Genomic DNA, 26,353 nt, shown 5'->3' on the forward strand with positions numbered 1-26,353 from the left:
AAAGATTTAAAAAATAACCCCATGCTCTCTTTTGGCTGCAGAGGGAGCTGCCTGCTCACAATAACCAAACACGGACACTCCAGGGCGGTATTTCTCAACTCCAGCCACAACCATTGCGAGAGGATTCCTGGATGTGGTGTGTCAGTTGTTTAAATATTTTCCAGGTCACCAACCCAGACAGACTTGGCTGAATTTCATCCCTAGTTTGCACACATTAAGCATAGTAGAGTACAATTATGGATTGTGAGCTTAAGAATCAAGTTTATTTCCTGAATCATAACGGACAGCCACTGGCGGAATCCAGAGCCAGTGCTCTCAGTGCATGAATATCCACCCCAATGTCACCACACAGCCAGAACGGAGAGCCAATCCATTCCGGATTGTGGTTCATGACCCCATTTCCCCTCAAACATCTGCCAGAACCCTGTGTTCCTGATCCCCTTTAAGTGGCGATGGGTCAGAGGCTATCAAAGCTGACAAAACTCCCGTGTGAAAAATCAGAGGTCCCAGCAGGTGGCTGTGTTTTCACCGCAGTGTGAACAGTGTGTGTGTGTGGTGGTGGTGGTAGCGCATGGCTGTGATCCAGCGCTTTAGAAACAAATAGACAATGGGCTCAGGCCAAATAATTTACTTGTTGGCACCACAAAATAACAGCACGACTTAAAAATTATACAAAAGATAAATGGTCCTTATTAATTTTGTTGTCAAATCATAGTCAAGTGGGAACATGCCTGAATTCGATCCTGCATCAGGGCCTTGGGGTCTTCAGAACCGCATGGCTTTGGGGCGTCTCGCTGCTTGGCTATAGAAGACCGAGGCTCCACATGCCTTACTCCGAACCAGCGTTGAGATGCAATCTGTACAGCATTACCTTGCTCACCCATTGCATCTGATTGGGAAACAAGAAATAATCAAGCACACGCATGGATTGTATAACACTGTCCATACACGCGTTTGTCTTTGTTAGTGTTTCGTTGCTAATGATAATAATGGTCGCGCTCACACCAACCACGCAGGAAGCAGTACGTCCGTGGACCATGATGAGACACGGGGCTCGGATAGCAGCTCTGCCGGGGTGGGCGCGCCTCAGGCAGCAGGGCCGGAACGGTGAGGTGAAACCTTTTCGCAGTGGTTTGTGTCTGCATGTTTTGGGAAACCCTTTTTGATAAATTTGACCGTTTTTAGAAAGGGTAAGTCCCTAGCAGCAACATAAAGCTATATTCAAGTTTGGTTCACATTGGATCACCTTAACGGATCATCGTGCCCCCCCCTCTTTACCAGAAGGTTTAGTTTAACAGAGTAAATGCAAAACATGCCAATAATTTTTTTAAGGTTTCGTCGGCTTACAGGAGCCACTCAATGAAGATGAAAAGTCCCTTGCAGGGAGAAAGATTTTAGCATAATTGTATTCCAAATGTTCGTGTGTCGGGAGAAAGAAAACAAGGGAGAAAATTAAAGATCAGGTGACAGATGGCAGGCCATCGTTACGCGGTAATTTACAGGAATTGAACCGCCTCAAGCAACTCGGCATCGGCCGAGGCAGGTGAATGTACACACGTTTACACAGTACGCTAATGGTGGCTTCAGCCCAGGTCTCAAATCTGAAATCATTGTATATGAAGTTGATCATCGATTATCCGGCACTGGATTGTCCAGCTTTCAACATTATCCGGCGGTCCCGGCCTGATCGGGCGAAAACAGACAAAACCGCTCCAAAGGCTGTACCAGTCTGGGGATCGACAGTGTGTGAAAAAAAAAGTGGCCAAGCTTGATTTCAGTGTCAAATATTATATACACTACATACAACTTAAACAATGAAAATACTGCGTATTTATACATTTTTCATGACTAATAACTACAATAAAGCTGAAAAAATACGGTGCGATCCAACGTGCAATTCGGCGTACCGGTCTGAAGGCTGCATCATTCCGGTGATCGTCAAACACACGTTGTTGAAACAAGAGCGCAGTACATTACATCACGCCATTCAGTCGAGATTGGAGTGGCAAGTACAGTACAGTAGCTTTTTACAGGATATTTATTCGTCTATTTATGTTTATGCCAATTTTATATAGTAACCAAATTTAAAACTCTAAAAAGCATATGCACAACACCTAAAACATGTTATACAAGAATGTGCAAAAATAAGCTATTTAAAATAATGATGCGATACGGCGCTGAAAAATCAATGATCTACTGTTGTGCTTTTTTAGTTATTTTTACACATTGCATGAAACATTTGAGAATTTTGTTTAGTAGACCTGGTGCAGCTAAATCCAAAATCCGCTAGCTGGGATTTTACTGTACGAATGAAATGAAATTCAAGGCGAGAGCGCTGGTTGGCGCAGGGGAAGATGTGAAGCGCTATATTCGTGATTTTGCAGAAGTGACGCAGATGTGGTTATCACTGTTGTTTTTTCTGCAAAAATGCATTTACAGGTGTGTGAAAGTGCACGTACGTTGTTAATGCATGGCATGGGACCTGTTTATTGAAATTAAGGCCTGCCTTTTGCTATCAAGGGTTATTTTTCTTGGGTCAATTCAGGGTTAGACAAAGTCACTTATAATCCCTTGATCAATCTCTTTGGCAGGTGCCCCTAGGCTGAGATCGTCACTCCACATTCCCCTCATTCCTTCCCCCATCAAGTGTTTAGGAAGGGATGCAAGACTCCCTACTTCCTCATTGCTTTCCCTTAAGTGCATTTGTCATTCCGCAATGTAACTAATTTTACCTTTTAAATTTCTTGTACGGTTTTGTAACCCCCTTGATTGGGGTGATATTACATATCAAATAAAACCTTTAAAGAACACCTTTGTAGCTCAGCCAAGGTTACAGTTGCAATGAGACCGTGATGCACGGCAGATGCGTGGGGAAGCATTTGTCCATCAGTGGATAGATCACAGTTGATGGTGGTAATGAAAATAAATAACAGGGTTGTTCACACAGCCATCAGGCGACTTCTCAGTATGCGAGGAAATGCGATGTCCACATGTCCTCTGTTTGTCGACACTTCACGTAACTTCAATAAAACTACCAAAACCTCTGAAATCAAGATGCGGAACTTACCACACGGCTCACCAGAAATTGCCCCAGTGCCCAGATCTGTTGTTTTTGGACAAGATTGGCAATAAAAAACTGTTAGAAAAGAAACATGTTTTATAAGACAAAGAAATTATCATCCACAAAAGGGTGATGTCATATTCCGCTGCAAACGTAACAGGACTCCGTTACGCTGCCATCAGCTGGTTAGCGTGTGCCAGGGTGAGTTGGGAGATGATCGCATCCTATATATTCAAGTGATCTGGGGGGTTTGGGGGATGATTCGGTCCAAGGGCTGCCGGAGGGAGGGATGGCATGAGGGAAGATGACGCACGCTTAGGGAATGGTGGAGGGCACACGGAAGTGGACAGTTGGAAGTACTGTGGAGTAAATCTATCATGAAGCACTCCAACTCATTGCCTGTTTCCATTGCGATTGAAACAGAAACATTCGTAATTCACATGTTGCTACAATGAATCACCGAAATACACACGACTTTTTAGAAAACTCACGCAATTAATCTTTCTGTGCATACTTTTATCTAAAACAAGTTTGGTGAATAAAACTCAACCACGTATGGTTTATCAAAAAAAAGTTGATCATAACAGTTTCACATGTAGGCTTTCGCGACCAATATTATTCATAATATAGGTTTTTGGGTTAGATCGCATTACTTATGTGTCGCAACCCTACACCACCCTACACGGCCAATCAGTAAAAAATGTGTCACGTTGACAAAAGACAAATAGTTCACTACTATTCTGGCAAATTGCCCAATGCTGGATGTAATTACCAGCGTCCACTCAAAAATTGTAAATGTTGTGGATTCACTCAACACACCGGTGAGCTAAAGTAGTGAACTTTTTGTCAACATGACATATTTTTTACCAATTGGCCGTGTTGGGTGGAGGGCTGCGACACATTTATAAATAACACGATCTAACCCAAAAACATTCTTATTTTGATCATAACAGTTAATTAAATTAGATGTGTAGGTTTTATCGGTTGGGCAGCATCACTCTCGGATGTGGTTTTGTGCGATACAGCGTGTTGTTCGGCCTGACGCTTTGCTCCGCATGCTGAAAGCTTGTCCAAGAACTTAAGTTAGCTCACCAATATGGAATATATAGCATTGCCAGCTGCAGCTGGTGTCTGATGTAAGTCAGCCAATCAAGGAAATAATTCACCGAGATATATCAGGGGAAACACGGCGATCTTTAGATATTAGGTTGTTAAAATTATGTACACATTTTTTATCTATGATCATGATAAACTATTTGGACAAACCTATGTCATTTACAAGGGTAACTTGGTAGGTAATAGAGTACAGCAATTACAGAAGAAAACATCAACTATTAAACATGTTAACAAAAAGCATGCACACGCATGGAATATGTAATGCTTTTCAATGCACGTTTGTCTTCCCAAGTATTGAATTAGTAGTATGAAAGTTAACGGGTAGCTGTCAAGATGAATGCATTAATATACTTCACAAGTCCTTTTTGCTCTGGTTTGGGTCTCCAAGTAAAAAGAAAATATTTGATCAATGTGGAAGGTTTTCAATAGAATAAGTCCCTAAATTCAAACTTTATCCATTAAGTTTTGTTAATATTAATCTTTTGGAACCAGTGCACCTTCACCCGTTACTGACAGAAATAGCTAATGTGCAAACAACTTGAGGCATAGCTGGAAAGTGTTTAAAACATTTTTAAAATTTTGCAAAATAAAATAATCGATAAAAAGAGGGAATTGATGAAAACGATTATCGTTGCTCATTTGCCACTAAAGCCTAAAACCCCCTTGCCTGCTACAGAAACTGGGAAACTCAACAGATGTTGAATCAGGGCATCAGCTGGTGAGATAGATGATGGGCACGTTGGGGCCACATGCACGCGCGAATGAGTCAATGTTGACTTAACTGGTCCTGCGAAACAGTCGCCATTAAGTAAAAAAAATATTCGCTGCCTGATGTCAAAGAGGGCCCATTGCTGCTTGTGCAAACTAACTGCCAAACCGCAAATCAATTGATTCCGTAGAATTTTAGCCCACAGGTTTTAAAGTCTGCAGGCACACTTTGTGTGATATACATGTACAAGCACTGATTCATTAGATTATTTTGAGTTTAAAGTTAATTTTAACTATAACCCTCCACCACCCGACAGAGCCAATCAAATCAATGTCTCAAAAGCAAAGGGCAATGTTTTTTTCTTTCAGAAAACCTAAATAAAAAGCAAGCACATTTTTTAGTTTCTTTTACGTTTCGCTGGAGATTACATGATCAGATGTTAACACAAGCTCAACTCTTGTGTAAAAGAAGTGTTCCCGATCCAGGTTCGTAAGTAGGTGCCATCACATGAGGACAGGCACGCAGGCAAACCAGTTGAATGTTGGTTGACTGGTTGTGATTGCATGTTAGATTAATGTAAGGTGAATCTATTTACTGTTTGGTTAATTATAAAGATGGACACTTAATGCTATTGTGACTCTAGTTAATAATTAATTGGCTAATTACATGTTTTTGGTGATTAACATTCAGAAATCAGTGATACAGGTTGAAGATTGTCGGTACTGTTATAATAAATTATCAATTGATTTAATCTAAACAGCTACTTGTTTAATGTAATTATGAATTTAGTTAAGTGTTCAGCTGGCACGACGGCGTTAGTACAATGATTTTAGTAATGAAGGGGCTATTGAAGCGATTATGAATGTAGTTAAATATTATATATTGCCAAAGAAATTGGCATCATGAGTCTCATTGTTTATTCATGTTTCCATTTAACCGTCAGGTAGTGGAGGGTTCGACTTAAAAATCGAAATACTTACACGACCTAACCCAAAAGAAACGACGAATCATATTATATTCTTGGTTCTTTCGGTAAAGTCACGTAGAAGGGAAATAATAAAATGATAGAAATATAAAACAATAAAAATTCTCACGTTTCGACTGCAACATAAGCAATCATCATCAGGTGTGAAATCCACAGCAAGACTTTTTTCAAATTTTCTTACCGAAAGAACCAAGAATATGAATCCCTGCAGTCACGAAAGCTTTAAATCAAGATGAATCACATTGTTCGTGAAATCCTACATATATGTTTACAAATATAAGAGCACTGCCTGCGCATCAGCGTGGTATATAACGCGATATGGATTGTTTACCAATTACACTTTCTGGCCTACTTTCCATCTACATTGCTATGGTGAGGATGAAGTCTATCCATTGCAAGACGCCTGATCGTGAACATGAATAAAGATGATATGACTATTTGGCATGTTAACAATACCAACACGAATGGCAAATCAATATCAACAATATATCAAAATCAACAATATCAATACATGTATACATGCTACCAAGACAGCTGGACTATTTTACAACCACAAATGAAGCCACAATAGAACAAGCAAAACAGCCACAATTAAAACCACATAGCCACAACTACCAGACTGTAACCACATAATCACCATAACAAGTTTTTACACATTATAATCACCACATAACCACACAGCCAGAATCTCAGACATAACCACAAAAAACATGATAAGCACACCACATAGCTACAACAATATAACCACATTACAACCACCATAACCACATTGTAACCACAACATTGTAACCACATCCCCAATGTAACCACAACTACCATATTAGCCACTACCATACCCACATTACCTCATTAAACCCATAATCAATACTACTTGGATACACACCATAAACGCATTACACCCAAGCACATGGGTCAGAATTTAACCACAATAGCGGCAAAGCAACCACAACTGTAACCACATTATAGTTTGAACCACAACTGTAACCACATTATAGTTTGAACCACAGCATTATAATCACAACCACAACTAACCCCGTTATAACCACAACCGAAGACATCCGCAATTATAACCACAACCACAGCAACCACTATCGCAGTTAAAACGACAATAACCACAACCACGGCGCGCCAGATGGAAGATGGCGCGGAGGAGAGTTTCCCGCCAAACGAGGACTGTACCAACTCGACCTGACCGCGTTGCGCTAGGAGGGGTGTCTGACGTGGGACAAGTGATTTTTTAACACTTTTATTTTGCCCGTTTCAGCAAGTTCGTTTCAAATGTTAAAACAAATGCTTTTGCATGTTTGTTATTTTAATATTTTCACACTTTTATATTTCTTGTCCTCGGCGAGAGATATATTACATAAGTTTAGTTTTAATGGGTTTGCTCCTCAGACGTACACACTTGGTAGCTCCCAGAGCGTCACAGATTGAACTGACAAATCAGAAATGTATTCTGTCGATATATAGAATTCAATTATATTCTAGATAATACTTAAACAGAATTGTCTCATTAAACACGAACGTTTTTGCAGTTGCTTGTAATCCAAGTGATTATGTGCGAGAATATTAGTTACATTTAGTAAGCTCCTGAACATGCCCCGACTTAACCACTCCTGGATGATGCATTTTCTCACACTGTTTAAGAATGCGCGCGTGATGTTTCCTTTGTCGTTGTACTTCAATTAAACATTTGCATTTGTATCCCACGGTTCATTTACAACTCTACAGGCTCTGTGTTAACCTCGCCTCATACGCCTGCTGGGGTTTCTCTGGGAAGAGTAGGCCAATGGTGTCCGTCTGGCCCCCCCAGAAAAAAATGTAATTTGAAAACTAATTTCCTGCCTAAAATATTACAAAATTCACTAACACATAGGATGGACTTTTTTTTTAAAACAATAATGTCTAATAGTGTATTGTATTACATTGCTCTGTTTTTTTCTTTTTTACCATTTCTTATTTCATTGTATGTAATGTCAGCGATTAGGGATTAATAAAGTACAACCATAACCGCAATCGCATAAACAAAAATCTAGTTTATAGCAATATTTTGAGCATATTTGAATATTGGGGGGGGGGGGTGTGTGCCCCCCAATATTTATTATAATTATGGACTTGAGAGGAGGTCTAGCATAGAATCGCCACTTCTCTTCCGTCCTTTAAACATTCCGCAAAATGCATTGACCAATTATCCCTGTTATAAATAATATATGCCGTAAGTACATAAAAATCGATAGACAGTAGTATTGATATTCTTGGTTCCTTCTACGTGACTTTACCGAAAGAACCAAGAATATGAATCTCTGCAGTCACGAAAGCTTTAAATCGATAGATAGTATTATTGTTGTTTACATTGAACTCAATTGGATGTACATCCTCTTGTGCATAAACCGCTTGCCTGAAGGCCTTTTTCCCGTGCCCTGTTTTGGTCATGCGGTTTGTTTTGACCATACTTCACCATGCTGGTGCAGGTTGGTGAATCAATCGGATGGGGGGGGGGGGGGGTTGAAGTAGGGTCACATATCACTCGCCACTAATCCTTGCTCTGGCCCTGAATCCGTAGAGCATTGAGCGCGCTACTAAACCACTGTGCCCATCGCTCCACCACGTACAAGTAAATAAACAGCACACCATGACTGCTGTTATCATCGTGACTGCGGCATTTACGGATGGAATTCCCTCGCGTTAGCCATCCACAACTGGTCTAAGCCTCCCAAGGTTTCAGAATTGTGTCCACATCCAAACAACCCACGGTCGTTATCACTGCACGAGCAAAGACGTCGCACTAACCCCCCTCTCTCCTTCCACCACCACCATCACCACCCCCCAACTCACCCTCCTCTCCTTTGCACAAAAAAGCCCTCCGACTGTGTCATTCATTCTCAGAAATGTGCCGGCGTGTGCAGTGCGTCTGTTCACTGGACAATGATTTACTTTGTGCTGAGCTGCAATTTAAGACTCCTGCAATAAGCCAATGAGAATTGCCAGTTTTCCGGGTTGTAGGGGAGAAGGGCTGCTACATTGAACGTCGAAATCGACTTCACTGGCCGCGTTTAAAGTCTCTTGCAAAGGGCCTTGTGTTGGTCGCGCGCCGTGGGTCAGCGCACTGTGCTCTAAACCCATGTTCGTGATTGCCGGCCACGGTGTAACATCGGTGCCGAGTGATATCTGAAGCCCTCCTGAGCCTCTCCGACTTCACCCAAACCGCACTTACCGGCATGGTGAAGTTATGGCCAAACAACCAAAATATAACCCCCATGGCCAATGCGGTATGGGGGGCAGCCTACACGCAACAGTGCATTGGCAATTCGCTGCTAATTTATGGATATATTCTCTTGCAATTAATTAAGCTTTGCTATAATTAAAAGGGGAACCCAACATGTGCGTTTCCGCTCGTGAGAGCTTCGGGGACTCCCTCAATGATTGCCCTAACGAACCAATGCCCTCCCCGCGCTCAAAGTGTATCTCGCTGTTATAATCGATTCGTCGACACGCAGCGGAGAGAGCAGAGCAAGGCGGCACCCCGCGGACACGAGTCTGAAGTTGGGAAGACCGGCCCCAAAATGATGCCGGACCTCGAAGGCAAGAGTCGGATAAGGAAGCGACCCCCTCCCTCTCACCGGCGCGGTGGCTGATGCGTACATAAATAACACCAATGATAAATTTGGAATAAATAATAAATATTTGCGCTCACCGCGAATAACCGGCGCTGTGTGTGCGTAAATGAAAGTGAGATGGACCGAAAAGTCGTGGGTTTGGGGGGGGGCGTTGCATGTGGCCTCACGCACGCGGCTTGTGTGTATGTGTGTGTATGTGTTCCATCGCTCATATCGATGTGGCGGTGTCAAAGAGTGTTGTGCGGCGAGACTACGTGGGTGTTGATGATGGGGGGTGATGGAGGACGGGGGAGGACGGGGTGTTTCGGGGAGGAGCGGGCAGAGTTTGGGGGGGGGGGGGGTGCGGAGAGGGATGTTTGACCCCAGGGGAGGCCGCCTCAAATGTCTGCCCCTACTCCGCTCCGTCTCCCTGCGGCCGTCCGTATATTTCAATTAGGGAAGAGGTGCCGAGCTGCCAACATAAATTACTGGCCATAAAAGTCGCGGGGAATATTTATTACTCTTAAATAATTGATATAGTTTCTGGGGCAGTATATTTTTGCTCTCTCTCTCGCTCTCTCTCTCTCTCCACTCACAACTGACTCCTCTGTCTCCTGCCGGAGGCTCCGGCACCCAGCAAGTCCCATCATCCACTTCCCCACCCGCCTCCTCCTGCCCCCGTGCGTGTTCTTGTCTGGGTGACATATGCGTGTGTTTGTGCTCTACTGCAGGTGGCCATGCACTTAGCTGGGGGGGTGGCGTGGGGGGTGTAGGGGGGGCAGGCGTTGGGGTGGGAGAGTGTGTGCAACGCCCACAACAAACAAAGGAAGTCATACACGTGAATCGATGTAGTGTCTTTATTTGTCTTGTGGCGGTAATGTTATGTAATTGCGCCGCGCTTTTAATCTTAACCTGTCAAGTAAAAAAAAACCGCCGCTGAATGACCTGTTTGTTTCGGTAACAAACTGTGCCACTTTGTTTAAATGTACCGCCGGCAATATTTGCCCGGATAAAGTGTGAAAGTGTCCGCAATATAACTATATAACTCCTTATCATCACCACCACCACCAGCCATCATCAGCCCACTGCTGAATGAATGCGGCGGATTTAAAGGGACGACATAACGTATTAACTTTATTTAACAATTCATCTATTTAAAGTGATTACGCACATCACGACTGGTTCCTCACGAGACGGGATTGCTGCTCTGGGATAGAGAAAGATAAACCCATTAAATGCCGCTTCTTGAGACAGCTAGGGATGTCTCTAAGTCTCGATAATGAAAGTATGAAGGTTTGGCATTGATTGGACCGGAACCTAAAGTGGACATGCCTTTAACTCTGATATCCCTGTGCATCCGCTAACTCCTAACACTTCCGTTTCCAGAGCCCTCACAGACATTGATGATCAAGTACTAATCTGAGATACATATACTATATATACGATTGAAAACTAGAAAGTACAAATTACCCACTGTGACTTGTGGGTAATAAAAATGGACACTGACAATGAAAATGTACAAATACGCTAAATAAGCATGGAGAGGATGATTTTTTGGAAATATTCCGAAAACCCGGAAGAGGAACCCACGGATAAGATAGCATACATTTATCGACATCATATTTATTGTTGATAACGTTATTGGGCTTGTGCAGGACGCATCACTGATTTCCAATGAACGAGACTGGTGACAGAATGGCAGCCAAACGAGTGAACGTACCCTCGTGGAGGACCGCCATGGAGATGGGGAAATACGATCAGTTCCTGTGCAGGAGTGAGGTGGATTTTGGCACCGCAGCACCATGAGTGATAACGGCGGCCGTGGGGAGGCCTTCATCCAGCAGTGCATAGATCACGGCTGATGATGGTGATACATTGGTGGGTCACTTCTCTGTGAACCCGTCGTGACTTACACGAGCGCACTCATCACCCGACGGGACGTACGAAATGTCAGCCCTCGGGCAAACCTGGTGGTCTGGTTGTGACGCGGCTCACTCACAAACATGACCCACCCCCCACTGCTCCCTCGCTCACTCACTCCCCAGCCACACTCGCAGATGGGCTCGTGTGTGAATTGACTTATGACCAGGACGAAAACTGTCTTCCTCCCCTCCACAATATCCTCCCTCCTCCACTCACCCCCCTCTCTCTTATACCGTTTCCGACCAAACCAAACATCCTAGAACGCCTCCCTCTCCTCCACAAGTCTCTTCCCCGTTCCCTTCTCTCCAGCTTTTCCCACCAAATCACCACCACCGGCTATCCGACACCTATCCTCCACAATTCCTCTCCGCCTCCCTCCTGGAAACCTTCCTACAACCTCCTTCTCCTCCACAATTCTTCCCCTCCCCCCACACGCTCCGGCACTCACCTCCCCGTCTAAATCCACCTCCCCACACCAACCCACCACCACCAGCCATCCTATTTCTTCCCACCTCCCCACACCAACCCACCTCCCCACACCAACCCACCTCCCCACACCAACCCACCTCCCCACACCAACCCACCACCACCAGCCATCCTATTTCTTCCCACCTCCCCCCCGGCCCACCGCGCAACCTATTCGCCCACCCCCGCGCCACTACTAAATGTTTGCCCAATTTTTACAATGTGTGATGACAGCTTAATATTGAGCTGTAAAACACCTGCCTCGGAGCCTGCGAACTGAAGGGAAACGCGCAGAGCAGAGCAGGTCACCGCTCGCAAGGTTACTTAGCGGCAGCAGCGGGAGCGTCCGCTGCAGCTGCTTGCAATTGAAAGGAGTTTTGGTGTTGTATATTTTGTTCTCTCTCTCTCTCCTTATTCTCTCATCATCTGAACTTTACCGGCGCTTGGCCACACTTGATCTTGAACGAGTGGCGTATGTGAGTCAGAAAGGATGAGGAGAGGGACAAAAAACCGCCCCTCCTCCTCCCAAAACCCACAATTACCCCCCCCGATTGAAGAGAGACGTAATTAAAGGAGGTGCTGACAGGCGGGTGTATTTGTGTAAATGTTTCGCCCGTGCGGTAGCGGTAGCTGGCTCGCTGTCTCGGAGATGCCCCCTTATTGTCCCTGCCCCGTGCGTGGTCACAATGACCAAACATGGGGCTTTCTGCTCGAAGATCAATATTTGCTTCATATGCCACTTTATGTCTCACCCCCCCCCCCCCATGTGTTTTTGGGTCGTACTACGTTCTTGTTCCGCACGATGTCCGACGTTTTGCTCCACGTGCTGGGAGCTTCTTCAAGAAATGAATACAGTATTTGTTTGTACTTTCGTTGTTGCCAACCTACCAACGCACCTATAATATAAAGAATGCAATAATAGACAAGCATCCGAAGCAGGTTTGGGCGCGAGCCTGCTGAAAATCTGGACACATCTCTGATTGTATTTGTCTGCAGCTCCACGAGACACGCATGAGCCCATAAGTGTGGATGATTGTGTCGTTTGACGGGCACTAAAAAGCGTTCTGAAACAGCCAAGGAACGACGCAGCGAACACAAGACTTATCCGAGCTTTATCGGACTTAAGAACCGCCCGTGCGATGAAGCTCTCAATCATACACACACAGTGGTGTTCACGAAATACCATGGGCGCGCGTCTGCGCACGTGTGTGTGTGTGTTAGTGGGGAACAGGAGTGTCGCGGTTAGCGCCCTGCGCTACGAACCCAGCGAACCGAGTTCGATTCCCGCTCACGGCTAACACCAGTTACGATTATCTGAACCGGTCTTGGGCCTCCCCTAGGTCGACTCGGCCTCAAATGAGTACCTGGTGCGGTGTGTAAACATTGCCAATAGGGAGACAAAGGCGGCCGGGTGTGGTGCTGACCAGCCACCCCCTCGTGTGCCCTGCCGGCCTTTACAGGTGCTCGCTAAAAGCACTTGCCCCAACAGTCTGTTCAGGCTATACGGGGGATCTTTGTATTGTGTTGGCAGAGTGGGGAGCGGTAGGGTGGGAGTTGGCGCACTGTGGTATGAACATCAGCAATGGAGGGACAAAGGCGGTCAGGCGTGGTGTTCGCCACCCATCCCCTCGTGTGCCGTGCCGGCCTTCATAGATGCTCGCTAAGGACACTTGCCCCAACAGTTTGTGAAGGCTACACTGGGTATGTTTGGATTTTGTGGTATAAGTGGTGGAGTGGTTTGCGCGCTGCGCTACAAACCCACCGCCTTGGATTCTATTCCCAGTCACGACTAACACGTGTGGCGACTGATATGTGAAGGAGCCTTGGACAACTCCCGAGGCCGACTCAGCCTTAAATGAGTAGCTGATGCAGTGTGTAAAACAAATTTGCACCGGGGAGACAAACACTGCCAGCCGTGGTGATGGCCACACCATTCCCTCGTGTGCCGTGCCGATCACAATAGGCGCTCGCTAACGGCGATTTCCCCCGGCTGCTTTGTCAAGGGCTTTACAGGGAGAATATGTGTGTGCTATATGGTGGAGCTTAGAGAAGTCAAGTGAAATTGCACATCAGTGAAGATTACGTGTCAGCCAGAGCTTACAGGTTCCACGGGCTCAGTGGGTGAGCGTAGTTTGCGCCGTGCAGTCACTGCGGGTGAATTTTCTCCTGCCCTCTGTCGGCAATATCGGACGTGAGGTTTAGTTCGCTCTCTGGAGTGTGTTCTTCACAAACTGAACACAGTTCCTGAAGAAGTTCCCTATGAATGGGAGCGAAACGTCGGACTTGATGCGAAAGCAGCGCGCGGCACAACTCGAAAACGCATCGAAGAGCTGCACAGCACAGCCCTGAACACCGATTGTCGGCAGTAGTAGGACGCGAGTCGATTCTTCAGGAATGGGAAACGGTCGATGTGTTCCTGACAAATTAGCGGAGAGAAGGAATTTACGATTCGGAAAAAAGGGACCTGTCCACTGACGTTCTACTCGGGGTGGGGTTTCAGTAAAATGCAAACATCGCTGCCTTTTGACGTTCAAGCTCGTTGACATGACGGACATAACGATGACAAAATGAGAATAATTTTATTTATGTACCCGGGAAAGGCTGGCCGATGTCTTGAGAGGTTTAAACGACCGAATCCAAACAATTCCCTCCTTCCCATGGTCCACTTTCCCAAGTTCTTAGAACCTCTGCTCAGCTCAATGAACGTGTTGTACACTCGTGTCTATTAGAGATTGTACATCATCTTCGGCTTTCGCGACCAATGTCATCCATAATATAGGTTTTTGTTGGGTTAGGTCGCATAAATATAAATGTGTCGTTAAACCCGACACAGCCAATTAGTCAGGTTTGTCATGTAAACAGAATATGCCAATTCGATACCAGTACAGCACACCGGTGTGTTGGAGAGAAAATACACGATATTTACAATTTGAGTACGACGTTTCGCCTATAATTACAACAAGCATAAGCAGGCAGACAGCCAGATTTGTGGAGAAATCCTCTTGTTTAGTTCCTTAAATAGAAGATAGATGTGATGACGTCACTTGTGAGCCCTTCACGTGCGAAAGGGGGGAGGGTGGGGGATTAATGAATGCATCTAAATGACAATGGGTGTCCGTTGCCGGTTTGGGTTATTCATATGGTAATCAACGAACATTATGCCTGCACATTATACTTGCCCATTGTTCCTGTACCTTCTGGCATTTGCGTGCAATTAAATAGCACTACCTGTGATTGTCAGCATCCAGGTAATCCCCATTGACGAATGGTGATCAGTATAGGCACGCATTTAAGCAATGTATTGATTTATGATTCACTTCCTTGCTGCAATAAGCCTGGAGCTATCCGAACGGTGAAAGTGATTAGTTTGTTGTCTTTCTCCCATACCTCCGATTAACACGGTTTGCTGCGTACGGTGCGAAAGAAGTTCAACATACATACATTATCTGTTACGAATTGTGTACAGCGCCATTCGTTACTGACCGTGCGGCGTTTTGGTGCTTTGAACCTGTACTCAACAACCAGGATAAAATAAAAAATATACACAAAATGTGAATGTTAATGCAAGTACAATTCATCATATATACTGCAATGTACTTTTATACATGGTGCGCTTCGAGCAGAGCATCCGTGGGCACTTTCAAATAAATAAAAAGAAAAGTTTGCATTCTGTTTGCATGCACGTGTACACTGGCACGTGCACATTGTACATTGGCACGTATACATTGGTCCAAGCAAGCAAGCAAGGGTCGCGGGCCCTCAAACTATACGGGAGACTTTTTGATTTAAAGTTTTGTGACTGCAGGGATTCATATTATTGGTTCTTTCGGTAAAGTCACGTAGAAGGGAAATAATAAAATAATAAAAATATAAAATGTTCTTGCTGTGGATTTCACACCCGATGACGATTGCTTGTGTTGCAGTCGAAACGTCGTGATAATTTTATTGTTTTATATATTTTTTATTTTATTATTTTATTATTTCCCTTCTACGCGACTTTACCGAAAGAACCAAGAATATGCGGGAGACGACAGCGACTATGCAGCGGGTCCCCCCTAAAAAAAAATAAACTAACACTGACCGTGCGTGCCGTTACGTTGGAGCTCCCATCCGAGTAAATATGGGAGGTGGGGTTAGGGGGGGATGAGGCTGGCGGCAGAGAAATATTTTGAAGCATTAAAGGCTTAAATACATTTTGCCTGTTGACTGTCTTGCATTGCAGCAAGACAGAATCGGTGGGTGTGACGACGATTGTGTTGAATGCATCGAATAAATCATCGTCTTCCACGTCATAATCATCATCACCATCAGCAGCCATTATCTATCCATTGCTGCCCAGAGGCGATGTTATGGTAAAGTCCGCATTGTGTTCTGCTCCCCCTCCGCTCTCCGCCACCCCCTTGTCTGAGATCGCAGAATCCTACAGAGAATGCTCAGGAATGGATGAATGAATGATGTTGAAGTTTATTCAAGCTTGCGAAATTAAAGTAGTCTCGGTTGGTTCGCTGACACCACGCAACTGAGCCTCTCCGTTTAAATCTACTTGTTGATCTCCATTATACATTCCAGCTAATAAACCATTAAATCAACCAGGTGTACATATCAATCAGGTTTTTGCGATTCAATTCTGGCGACGTGTGACATCACGGGTCAGCCCCACCACCTCGACCACCTCCTCCGCCACCCCCCTCCCTCAACCCATCTCTCCTTCAAGCCCCCCACCTCCGCCCCTAACTCTCCCGGTCGCACGAGGCCACTCGTGACCTCGCCCTGCTCGTGGGCCTTGACCCCTTGACGCCCGTAAGGTTCGTGAGCAACGCGGCCACAACAACGCGGCCACAACAACGCGGCCACAACAACGCGGCCACAACAACGCGGCCACAACAACGCGGCCACAACAACGCGGCCACAACAACGCGGCCACAACAACGCGGCCACAACAACGCGGCCACAACAACGCGGCCACAACAACGCGGCCACAACAACGCGGCCACAACAACGCGGCCACCGCCCAGGGACCACCTCCGGGCTAAACCCCGCGGAGCCGGCGTCGGCGCGCCTAACGCAGCCGGAGGTGCGTTTCGTGCGTCTCTGACCGGGCGAGTGAGCCGAGTGCGTAGCGGGCTGTGTCGGGCGAAGTGTTTTTGGGACGGACTTTTGGGCGAGGAGAAAAGCTAAGAGAAGAGGTTCACAATTGGTTTGAGCAGCGCCGCGAGCGAGCGAGAGAGCGAGAGTCAGAAAGAGTCGTCCACGGCTCTTGTGGTGGATGGCACTTTGCGAGACTTCGCCGGTTATGCTACAACATTTTTGAAAATGCACAATTGTCACCGGGCGCTCACCGCTTGACGATGGCATTTCTCGGGAGTGACCCGGGTAGGGTGACGATGGCTGAGCGTTTTCTATCAAGATGTGAGATAAGTAATTTATTATTATCATGAACTAAATTAATATGCTTCTTTTTTTTACCAGGTAAGCCCCACTGAGCTATGTAGCTCTTTTTCAGAAGCGACCTGGCCACAAATGATCGCTCAACGAAGTAGCTTATTGTAGTGGAAATTTATAGCAGCCAAATATTCGTAACGCACAATGCTTTCAAATGTGGAGGGAAAAACCGGAGGACCCGGAGAAAAATCCTACGCGACAATGGGGAGAACATACAACCTCCAAATATGCAGCAGGCGTCAGGGTCGGGATTGAACCCACGACCTCCTGTATACCAGGCAAGGTAGTTACCATCTTGCCACCGTGGCGTCAATCACCGTCCTCATCATCATGATCACGGTTGTATTTTGTTGAGCGCCTTCAACTTGAAGGGAATATTTCCGACAAACAGCAGGTGTTGTGCAACGCTTGTGCATGTGAGAAGGTGGACAGAGGATGTCCCAGTACAACATTCGATGCTTGAATCTATCCGTGTGAAGCTTTGAGTCTTTTACCGCGTCGTATGCGTGTACGTTCTACAGGTACTCCGCCTACTCAAATTCCCTCCTACCCACTATTTACTCGTGTTGTTGGGGTTCACGTACTATCCCGATGCAGGACTCTCCAAACAAAAACAAGAGTCTGGATGAATAATCGGCACTGCTCTGTGCGCATCGTCGTCACTCGATTACTATCTGCGTAGCGTCTTTGTCGTAAATTTAACATTACGAATTCACAATGCAACACGCACTATGTTCGTTTGTCAAAGCGATGTAGACAAAGATAACGTTTTCAAATACGTATTCATAATTAATCAGGTTAGAGCCCATTGTGAGTGGGGGTGGAGTGGTAGCGCAGTGGTTAGCGCACTAAGCCACAAAGCCAGCTATTTGAGTTGTTATCCTGGCCACGGCTAACATCAGTGGTGAGTGATAACTGAACAGGTCCTGAGCGCCCCCCCCTCCGACTGATCAGCAGGGTGAAGTATGGTCAAATAACCCCAATTATCGACAAAAGGTGGGGAAGTCAGCAGTTTCTTTACTCACCGAGTCCACAAAATATTTTTCAGAAGCTTCCCGCATTGGGCTGACAGACCATTTCCACGAACGTTGTATGTACGTTGAACTTCTTTCGCGCCGCACGTAGCCAACTGTACTAATCAGAAGTGCCGGGAGGGCGAAGGACAAACCGGAGGACCCGGAGAAACCCCACCACGCGAATCGCGTGGAGCGAACTCCGTACTGCCATCTCGTGGCACCACCTCGCAGCCCCCCCCACCCACGGCCAACAACACCTGGCAAGCCTAGGCGATCACCCATCCAAGTCCTCGTCACATGGCAATGATGTGAATTATGTCACAGGGTCTTTGGCACGTGGGATAAAAACCAGTGAATCCAGGAAACCCACCACGCATATGATTATTAAGAGCTCATTGAGATTAATGGTCTCCTGTTCACGGAAACCCCTGGGTTGTTTAACGTTTACAAATAGAGCCGTGGACACATCGCCCTTGGGTGGGAGCGAGGTAGCAATCTTCATTCACATCTCCCAACCCTTCCACCCTCCAATTGCTCCCAACAACACCCACCCACACCGTCTCCACCTCCCCCCCGCACCACGCCAACGCTCACCCCACACTGACCACACCAGCACCACCACCCACCGCTCGACACTCTTAACCCCTGATCTGCACCGCAGGCTGGAACGCGCGGCATGTCGGCGGAGGGGCGAGGACCCCTAGCCTTGCCGACGCCAGCCCGGAACAGACAGGTGAGTGTCGGGTTACGCGCGCGACGCTCCAGTGGGGGCTTAGAGAGCACCATGCTTTCCAGCGGGATTTCGCTGTTGGGCTTCGCTGGAATGCGTGTGGCGTTACAGCGCGTGAACCCTTTTGCTGGGTGCTGCGCTGGCGTGGACCGAACCTCTCCGCGAGACCGATTTCTGTGGAACGCTTTGCTCGGGGGGCAAAGACGAACGCAGGTGGATAGGAGATGATCGCCGCCCAATGGCACCGCGCGTGGCAATTGTTTAATTGGTATTAATTATTAATCCACTCCCCTTCGCAGGTGAAAGGGCTCATGTGTAATGTCATCACATCTATCCCTCTATTTAAGGAACGAAACAGGAGGATTTCTCCACAAATCTGGCTGTCCGCCTGATTATTCCTGTTGTAATTACTGGCGAAACGTCGTACTCGGATAGTAAATGTTGTGGATTTGCTCTCCAACTCACCAGTGTGCTGTACTAGTAACTAATTGGCATGTTCTGTTTAGGTGACAAACCTTACTTAACTGGTCGTGTAGTCTGGTGGCGGGTTTAGCGAGACATTTATATTTATGCGATCTAACCCAACAAAACCTGTATTATGAATTATTAAACTGTTTAAAATTGCGCGTTATCGTATTTCAAATGCCGCATGAGCGCCGTGAAAAGTAAAAGCGAACGTGTCTCGACGATGGAAATGCGCGCCGGACGACAGCTTTGGCAGGGCCTCTTTTTTCTACTTGATCCAACATTTTTGGTGTGCTTTGATTTCGACTCAAATCAGCACTGGCCCATGGTCATGTTCACTGGCGTTCCTGAGCCACTGGTGGAATTTCCATGTTCCGATGACCGAAACCAATTAAGCCACGTGGCAACTGCTGCTGACGTCATCGCACTTATTTGTGCACGTGGTGTTTGATCATTTTATAGCCACCCCACAGGGATGATGATTGACCTTTGACCCTGACCAGGATTTGAACTTATATATATCCCAGCCCTTACCTTCAGAACAAAGAAAAACAAATGTCAATCCACTGCCGAAAGAGGGCCTCCCCACGCCTTGCGGGTCGTGTGGGTTATTATCTAAATATATTTTTCCATACTTCACCCACCACGCTATTACATGCTTTATACAACTCCACACCGTATTGCGATTGCCCCCTGTACGCATTTGATTTGATGACCGAGCTGACATCGCGCCCAATGTCATCCTTAGGGTCCCACCTTCGGGAAGACCTGGCACCACAACCCCCACAAGCAGACAGCTCTTGCGTGCCCGACTGCCCAACCACGACCGCCCCCCCCCCTCCTGCTCCGTCGGCTGCCCCCCACAAACCGTGAAAATCCCCCACCGATCTCCATTGTTCTCTCTACGCCACCCCCCCCCCCGAACCACCCCCTTCCTGTTTTCTTCTTTCCGCTCCTTTCTTTCACAACTTTGTCATTTTTCCCAGGTGTTTATTTATAGGCGGAACCCAAATAACAAAACAAAACAAAGCCCCCTCTCCCGCCCCCCCCCCTTCTCCCCGACCCTACGCTTCGCTTCTCTTCCAGTTTTCTTAGCGCCATTCGCCCGGGCTCGGCGTGTTGATTTTGGCGACGGCCGTGCGGCTCTGGCGAACGCTAATCCCCCCTCCTCCTCCCCCCCCCCCACCGACGCGCCCACTTCTCCCCACACCCTCGTTGGCTCCTTGGGCAAAAAAAACCCAACAGGAATCCCCTCGTAAGTTGGGAGCTTTTAGCTGACCGCCTAGCCTAGCATCGCGGGTCTTAGGATGCAACTCAGCAACTTACGCCCTTATCACTCGGGATCGGATCGCCTGGCTGTGCGGTGGAGGCGAGGCTGGCGGCAATGAGAAGCGGTTACCAGTGCTGCTGATGAGCGGCGGTAAGGGGACGCCACTGTGGCTAGGAGATGTTAACTCCCTCTCCTGGTATGCAGGAGGTCGTGGGTTCGATTTCAACCCTGATGCCTACTGTATATTTGAAGTGTGCATGTCTCTCTCTCTCTCCGTGGTCGAATGGATTTTTCTCCAGGTCCTCCGGGTTTTCTCTCCACATTTAGAATCAACGTGCGTTTAGAGTATTTGGCTGTTATACATTGCCATTTGATAAGCCACTTCGTTCAGCTATCATTTGTGGCCAGGACGCTTCTGCAAAAGAGCTGCATAGCTCAGTGGGCCTTACCTGCTAAAATAAATATAGTTTACATAGTTTTACTTCCTTCACAAGTTTACAGGGCTGTTGCCGTCAGGATCTGTCCGGGTTGTACACCGCGCATCGTTCCGGCACAATGTCTGACGTTTTTACGTCCACATGTTTCGCTGCCATGACCTTTCGCTCCTCGTTCCGGCAACTTCATTGAGGGAAGCGTGGAAGTGAATGGAAGCTCCCCCGGGGGACAGTGGAGCGGAAATTCGGGCGAGGTGTCCAACAGGGCGTAGCATGACCCCCACGACAACGCAGAACGCAACGGAGGGCGAGGGGTGAGAAGAAGAAGCATATTCATTTATCCTGGAGGAATCCGATGAGCTATAAAGCACAGAAGTACAGTACTTTCACAGATGTCCAGTAGCAGAAGGTGACGGCAGCGTAGTCCCCGGTTTGTCGCCAGCGTCACAGAGACGGTGGTGGCGGTGGTGGTGGCGGTGGTGGCACAAAATAATTATTTCTTGTCGGTCGATTGGACGGCAAAGTGCGCGGCTGCAAAGCCGATGACAAACGATGTCTGTCGACTGCGAACGGCACTCGCGACTTGATGGCCAAGTGACTCTTGAGAATGTCCTTTTTTGCGTGGTAATTTAAAACCTTTCGTTTTGGGTTTTTTTTGTTCGGATGACATTAGGAAGCAAACAAAAAATGCCGTACAGCACATGCTGGGGGAAATAAACACGAGGTCATCGTCGTCGTCGTCGTGAACACCACGACTGGGTTTTTTTTTTTAATGGGGAAATCTGTACAATAGGCCGACGTTTTGGGCAACGGCCTTACTCGTTCAACAAATTGGCCCATCCGCCCTCGGCGACGTTTCCCAGAACGTAAGCCTACATTTTCTACAACAAATAAAACAATCCATGGTATAACGTAAGACGTATTTAAACATGATAACAATGTTACAAGTAATTGACAGCGCTTTGGCGACCCAGTGCTTGATGATTCAAGGAAACTTGACTGCTGCTGCTGCTCTTTCTCTCTAGCGTATGGCGAGTATGTGGAAATCACGCGTCCAAGTTGAAGTCTGTGAGTCGAGTGACGGCTTCGGGAGTTGCCGCGACGAACACGGCTCAGTCCGCCTGAGAGAGGGGCGTAAGGATGCAGTTGTTCGCGATGCGGTGGCTCCGTTGTCTGGGGCGGGTGGGCGCATTCGTGCCGTGGGTCGTCTTTCATTCTCCACTTGTGGAGGAGGTTTATGGACGCCGCAGCGACCAGTTGCTGCTCTCAAGCGGTTTGTGGAGCACCGTCGTTTTCTTGGCAGATCAAATCCATGTGGGGCAACGGTGAGACACTAAATGTTGAAATCAGTCCAGAGTTTGTTTCCACCAAACCATTTGCTGTTCAACAGTAGGACGCCACGGTGGCGAGATGTTTACTACCTCGCCTAGCAGGCAGGAGGTCGTGGGTTTGATCCCTACCCTGACGCCTGTTGTATATTTTGAGTTTGCATGGTCTTCCAGTGGTGGCATGGATTTTTCTCCGTGTCCTCCGGTTTTTCCCTCCACATTTAGAATCATCAACACGCGTTTAAGAGTGTTAAGCCACTTCGTTGAGCTATCATTTGTGATGGCCAGGTCGCTTCTGGAAAAGAGCTGTATAGCTCAGTAGGCCCTTACCTGGTAAAATAAAAAAAATAGTTTAGCTTTAATAGAATGTGAAGGTGAGCCAGGTGAGACGACTGGGGGTGGGGGGGCGGGGGCTTGAGTGGCACTGCAGACCTCGTGTCTCCAGAGTCTTCGGGCCGGCTGCTGCTGATGAACAATAGCCCGTGAATTCTAAAGCAATAAATACACGCGCAGTATTTACTTAGTGGCGGGGACTTTTTTGTGGGTGACCAGATGACGCATTGTCCAAGAACTCTTTTAAACGGGGCAGGTTTTATGGAGGGGGGTGGGTGGGGGGTTCCTCAGGGGTAGGGGGAGGGGGCAGTATCCTGGGCAGCAAAAGGGCTCTACGGTGACCATGAGATGTCAGTAGAACAACGGATTATTAATTCCATCCGTGCGGAGCTTTGAGTGTCACCTGCTTTGTACGCGCGGTGGGTTTTCACCCAGGTACCGTGGTCTCCTCCGGCGCTTCGGAGATGGGGCAATGAATTCAACTCGCGTGCAGGAACGCGACATGCGGCGACGGCTTGGGAGGCCTTCATCCAGCAGTGGGTTGATCATGGTCCCTGATGTCAATACATGTGTCTCGAATGGGCACCTGAGGTTGTAGCGATGCGTTCCCTAGGCCACCAAGGGGAAATGCCGACCGCATTTGTCACCAAAAAATTAAGAAAAACGAACGGGGAAAAATCTGATTTCTTTTTCCATGTAGAGCCAAATGCTCGTTCATAGGACTCGGCCGAATTTCCGAATTTGGCAGGACCCTCCTGAAAAATAGTCCTGAAATTCAGTGAGGCTTTTGGGGGTAAATAAAGAAAATGATTATTATTTGAGAGTGTGGGGGTACCTTGGACGAGCTGAAATCCACGCTCCACTGCTGGTGTGCGCTTTGTAGTCGGAAGCGGTGACCCAGTGGTTCGCGCACTGCGCTACGAACCTGGCGCCCCGAGTTCCATTCCCGCTCATGACCAATAACTGTGGCAAATAATTGAATCAGTCCTGGGCAACCCCTAGGTCGACGGTGTTGGCCACTCGCTTCCCCGTGAGCCGTGCCGGCCTTCACAGGTGCTCGCTGACAGAACTTGCTCCAACAGTCTGTTCAAGCCCACACGGGGGATCTTCGTCTTATTTGTGCACAGTATTGTACAGCGTGTGTGGTGTTGGATTGTTGCTGCCTCAGTAATCTTGGACAATGAAAAGCTGGTCAAGTACAATTAAGAACGGGATTTTTTTTATGTTTTTGCTGTTACCGAGAAGAAAATGAGATCTCGGCTGGCTGCTATTTGTCAACACTACCGTGTTTTTCAACTTGAATGTGCGTGCGTGAACTGACACTGAAAGGCAAGTTTCATCGCCACGCCAGTGACTCAGTCTGTCTGTCACGGCGCTTGCTTGAGTCATTCTTGTCGCGCACAGAGTCCAGGGAAAACTCACTCTACAAGAGAGAATCAGGGGTGCTGTGGCTGTGGTGATGATGATGATTATGATGCACCATGCATGTTTTTTTTACTTTAAGACCGAAAACAGGAAGGCTTCTTCACAATTCTGACAAATCGCCCGACGAGCTGGTTGTCACGGTGCTCAAGATTGTAAACGTTGTGGGGTTTACTCTTCAACACGCAGCCGGTGTGCTCAGGTAGTAACCAATTGGCACGTTTTGTTTACGTGACAAACCTTACCGATTGGCTGTGTCGGGTGGTGGTGGGCTAACGACACATTTCTATTCACGCGACCTAACCCAATTTTAACCTTTATTACGAATAATAATAATAAAGCCGATGACGTGTTATACTTTTTTTTACCTTTGACCTTTTGAACTAACACGTAGACTTGAAAATGTTCACTAGAATAATCTCGCGTGATTTTAGAAGATGGAAAACAAAATCGAAACTCTCTTTTCCACCCATTCCACATTTAGTTCCCTTAGTCGGGAGATGGGAGTAGTTTTCGTCACATGAATAAAAACAAATACAATCTGAGTAAACAAACGGGAGCGTTGGGGGTGGTGAACATTCACAGATATGTTCTCGTGCTACGATGGTGTGAACTCATCATCTTGTCATCGCTTAAACAGTTCCGAGCAGATTTACATTGGTGGCAATTACTACATTCATTCCAGCGAGCGGTGGATGGATGATGCCAACACTTGTGGATTTTTTTCCATCTGTAATCTACTCTGAGTAATTTTTATTTACCATCGCTCAGAATTTTTTTAAATATATAAATGTAATAAGTTTAACCTCGTTTTATGCGAGTTTTACGATTGAACTTGTTTTGTGTTTATGTTTCTGTACCTGTTTCCATCCAGGTCTCCCTTAAAATGAGAGGATTTTTGGTCTCAATGTGCACCCATCATTGTCGTTATCAGCCATGATATATCCCCTGCTGGATGAAGGCCTCCCCTCCTGCCGCCTCCATTTCACCTCCTATAAGCACGGCCGGCTACGTATGGTGCGAAAGAAGTTCAAAGTAGATACATTCGCATGAGCCGATCCGAGCGCTCCATCTCCACAATAGACGTCGTCTCAGGCGTGTTCTTCCCACCTTTGACTGTCACTCCATCGCTAGCCTCAACCACCGGTCGGCATACAGTCTAAGCAACGCGTCCTGCTCAAGTTCACTGAACGCTCCTAAACAGTCAATGTGATGTCCCTTTATGATGCATATCAGAATCAGAATATGTATTTGTACTGGATGAATCCGATGACCTATAAAGCTCTTTTTCACATATGTCTGTCGTGAAAATTACTACCGCAGACCAAGGAGACATTTCCCCCCACGTGATGCAGCAGTGCTGCTCGTGGGCATCGTTCCTCTGGTCGAACTACAGCCTCCATCCAATCTACATTTGAAGTTTTCGTGACTGCAGGGATCCATACTTTTTAGTTCTTTCGGTAAAGTTACGTAGTTGAAACACAAGCGTCTGTCATCAGGTGGGACAACCACAGCAGGAAACAATTGCTGAAGTGGGCAAAAGGGCTATGCTCGAAACGTTGTGATTTAATTTAATTTATTTGATACCTACATGACTTTACCGAAAGAACCAAAGAGTCAGTAAGCCTCCATCCAACCTGACGGGCCCTCGGCGGGTCACGCGTTAAAGGCGCGGCCCTGCAATTCCGCGCTCACGTCACTTGTTGGCAGAAGGGGCCTCCACTCGAGGGAGCGGTTTAAGAGAACGAGGGTATTTGGCCTACTCTTCCACGCTGGCCCCACACCGTGGGGGAGGTGGGGAGTGGCCACCCACTCTGGGGAGCTCCAAGCGGGTAACGATCCTACCCGCCCGGTCGCCCTCAATGGTGGTCGCGGCGTTTCAGAGTCGCGTCCGCTCAGCGTCTCAATCTGCCGGCGCTGCGGCGTCTCGAGATAAGGCGCAGCACGCGTCATCGCTTTTCAGCTGCCCCCACGAAGTTCCCACCCAACCCCTCTTCCCCCCCCTCACCTCCGCGACCCCCATCGCCTCCCGTGCCCGGTAATCCTTCGAATACCACT

At 47.1% G+C, this 26,353-nt stretch overlaps 1 long non-coding RNA gene across 1 annotated transcript; it reads right to left on the bottom strand.

The window, feature by feature from the left end:
* Positions 1-728: 728 nt before the first annotated feature.
* Positions 729-7,027, bottom strand: LOC133346745 (uncharacterized). The gene is made up of 3 exons (XR_009755591.1): positions 3,068-7,027; positions 1,004-1,376; positions 729-889 (listed from the first exon to the last, which is right to left on the bottom strand). It is a non-coding gene; the product is annotated as an uncharacterized LOC133346745 (long non-coding RNA).
* Positions 7,028-26,353: the final 19,326 nt, after the last annotated feature.

This window comes from Lethenteron reissneri, chromosome 24 (assembly GCF_015708825.2).
Source record: "Lethenteron reissneri isolate LAM-NWPU_2019-01 chromosome 24, ASM1570882v1, whole genome shotgun sequence".
Lineage (NCBI taxonomy): Eukaryota > Metazoa > Chordata > Hyperoartia > Petromyzontiformes > Petromyzontidae > Lethenteron > Lethenteron reissneri.